At 30.1% G+C, this 3,751-nt stretch overlaps 1 pseudogene; it reads right to left on the bottom strand.

Annotated features, from left to right (window-relative positions):
* Positions 1-2,327: 2,327 nt before the first annotated feature.
* LOC124945464 lies at positions 2,328-3,170 on the bottom strand (annotated as a pseudogene).
* Positions 3,171-3,751: the final 581 nt, after the last annotated feature.

The raw sequence follows: 3,751 nt of genomic DNA, 5'->3' as shown, positions 1-3,751 counted from the left end.
AACACTTTTTTATAGAGTTTCGGTCATTATCTGAAATTAGTGCGTGAGGGACTCCTTACCTAGCGATGATATTGGTGGGGATGAATTTTTCCACATAAGATGATATCAAGATTTTGTAAGAGGTTGTTTCAAGCCATTTGGTGAAGTAGTCAAATTCTATGAGTATAAACTTGTGTCCGTTTGAAGCATAAGAATAGATTTTCCTTAAGACATCAATGTCCCATGTAGAAAAGGGCCAAGGGGGGTCATGTTATAAAGTAGTGATGACGAGGTATGCTTTAGGTTAACATAGATTTGACATTGATGACAAATTTTTACATAACTTACACATTCTTGTTCTATGTTTTGTCAATTATATCATAGACATAATATCTTCTTGGCTGAAGACATTCCATTCATGTCTGGGCCGCATGATCTTGCATGTACTTCTTCTATGATCCTTTTTTTTTAATTTTGACCATCTACACAGAGAATGTTTTGAATGTCAAAAGATCGTTTATAGTTGTTTTCTATCCAAGCATAATTGGTGGAATATTAGCGCAATTATTTTTCAAAAGCATTATACCATGGATTAATAGAGCTTTCACAAGAAGTTATTGTTTTATTTTCAAAAGCACGTCTTTGCTTTTGTCGGATCTTGAGTGGCATAAGGTTAGTGAAGCTAAACCATATAAAAGTCTAAACTATTTAACATTCATTTTTAAAACTGTAGATAACATCGCTAGTTAAAAATATCATTAATCTTTAGTCAATACTAACTTTTCTACAATCAAGTCCTAACTTGTTTTGAACTAGACTTTTTACCGAGTTTCAAAATATTTTTGTGCTATTAGTAAAAATATGGATTAATGACTGGACTTGTTTTGAAATAGTTTATATTTAAAGAATCGTTTTCCTTTTTTAGGAGGTCTTTCAACTATCAAATTCAATAAGATTGAGTGATATAAAGACTAAAGAATAAAGTTAGACTTGTACCAGTAAAATGTTTGAGCCAAGTTTTAAATATTTTACATGTTGGAAATCTTGAAGCATCTTAGTAATTTACATGTTTATTATTACATGTTGTAGATATTATGACAATACATACTTGAAAATATGTTCTAGAAATTGAGGATCCGAATAACTAATAAATTTAATCATAAATGAAAAGATTTTTGATCTGTCCAGGGGTAATAGCATTGGACTAATACAGTTTGTGAAAAAGTTGTGGTTGGGGTATTTTGTCTCACTGAATTGAAAATTCGTTAAGGAATGAAAAGATATTGGTATCGTTTGGAAAACACACATCTTTTAATCACATGTTTTGTATCGATAAACGAATATATTTGATAAATAAGACCATCTGACAATGCGCTTAACCGATCGACCCTTTTCACTATTATTTTCACCTTTTGGTTTCTTGTAAGAACCATTTTACTTTTTAAAAAATGAATAATGTTCAAAGTCAGGCAAGACCAGATCATAATGAATTCTTAGACATCTAACTAAATAGGAATTTTTACAATTTCTTTAAAAGGCATACATCACTAACAAAAAAAAATAGTGGCTGAAAAACACATAAATCTAAAAATCACATTTGATTTAAAATATAAATTCAATATTATATTATTTATAAAATAAATATCAAAAAATATATTAAAAAACTTAATTTTTAATATATTTATAGGTATATTAATATCATGTATATGCATGCTTAATGACCCTGTGCCAACTTAAAAAATAGGTCAATGAATAACATATTTAGGACGTGCATGACAATATGACACACAACGTTAAAGAAACATTAATCTGATATTGATACATTAATCTTCACACAATGTCAAGAAAAACAAGACACCTAATTAATTTGATACCGATACATTAATGTTAAATTCATATATTTATAAGAAACAAGGATACAACCGCCTTCCAGGCCAGACCTAAAAATAGGAAATGATAACAACATTCTTAGCATCTTAAATATTGCTGAAAATAGTTCTATATGATAATTGTTTGATAGTTCAACCAAAATTCATAAAAATTGATATAACCCCTTTACAATTTTATACTTCAAAGATGAAAATATGAATGGTCATAACAAAGATTAAAAGCTCAAACAATTTTTTAAATTTTTTTATTTTGTTAAGAGTAAATGCAATAATGAAAAAGTAATAAAACAACGCGTAACTAAAAGTATCACCCGAAATACATAGGTACGGTTAGACATTCGGAAAATATCAATAAAAATATAAAACTAGACATTCAAACTAATTTGAGAACAAAACATAAAACAATAAACTCAAACTAATTTGAGAATACAAAAGAAATAACAAAAACAAATAAAAGGACAAAACACAAGCATAAGAACTTGTGATGCTAGCCGTAACAGCTCCGGAACGTGCTGGTGACAGAGCCACACCATAATGATCAAAACAAAGTCTGAGCCACATCATAATCAAGAGTCGACTGTTGCATTGGAGGGATGGTCTCCAATGCAAATAACATAAGGCGTAGATAATATAAGTTGTTGTAGTCCTATAGCACAAATTGTACCATTATATTAGGATTAGGACTACGGCTAATATAGCAAGCCAGATTTCTAGATCTTGAAATATCAAGAACAAAATCCAATGACGGATAGTACCCGACAAATTGCCCCATTCCATCCATCTCTTACCGAACCGATCTGGATGTATCAAATTATCTCCTCCATTCATTGAGAATATCTGGGATTGCCTCTTTGTGAGAACGATTCCAGCATATTCGCATGTAAAAGACCCGGCTTGAATCAGATCCAGTGATCTAGCACCCCAGCTCGTTTCAATAGACCTGAAAACTTTAAACATGTATCTCAATCCTTTTTGAGATACGCGATTTCTGCAACTTGGATGACAGCGACAACTAGGGCCGCATTAAACTACTACAGGCTTTCCTCTCACCAGATGTCCCTGATTATCGTATGCAAAATCACCTCCATTAAGCACATACACAATTATCATTACAGCCACGGACACAGTCACAGCCAACTGTAAAACTAACAGTACGAGGAAATAAAGCACTAGTGATGTAGGATAGAAAGTTGGTCCAATTATATCACTGTCTATATCGTTAAATATAAGAACCGCCACTTTTTCCTTCCCACCAGAAATATCACGACCGTAATGTCCAAAAGGTTTGGCATACAAAGGCATACAATTGAAATTACAGTCGTGATATTAAATAATATAATATTGTTAAATACATATTTTAAATCAAATGTGATTTGCGTAAGGAGTTTGGAAACAACTAAATAATATAATTGGTGGCTATATTTAAAGTACAAGAAATATATACCATCTAGTAAATCAAAATCAACAAGTTATTATATAATAAATTTGAATTTTATTTATCTAAATTATTAAACACCATTGAAGTATAACTTGAACTAAAAATACTTAACAGCAAAACAATATACCTTATATTTGGTGGTTGAATTGTTATATGAAAATAGTTTAGGGAACTTATATTTTTTCAAGAAGTTAGATGGTTAAATATGTATACCAAATTGGCTGGTTGAGATGGGTTTAAGCCAATTGAAATTCAAAAAATAAGTAATAAACTGAAATAACATAATAATAGTAAAAGAACTTAAACTAAAAATACTTAGCAGCAAAACAATATGGTCCTTCAATGATCATTTTAATCAACTTATTGAATTAAAACAATGTAGCTTTTAGAAATTGAATTGGGTTTTTATACAATTTGAATTTGGAGATATTTTAGATAACCAGAT

Source organism: Impatiens glandulifera, chromosome 1 (genome assembly GCF_907164915.1).
Source record: "Impatiens glandulifera chromosome 1, dImpGla2.1, whole genome shotgun sequence".
Lineage (NCBI taxonomy): Eukaryota > Viridiplantae > Streptophyta > Magnoliopsida > Ericales > Balsaminaceae > Impatiens > Impatiens glandulifera.
The sequence above is the reverse complement of the archived record's forward strand: the minus strand, read 5'-3'. Positions and strand labels throughout refer to the sequence as shown.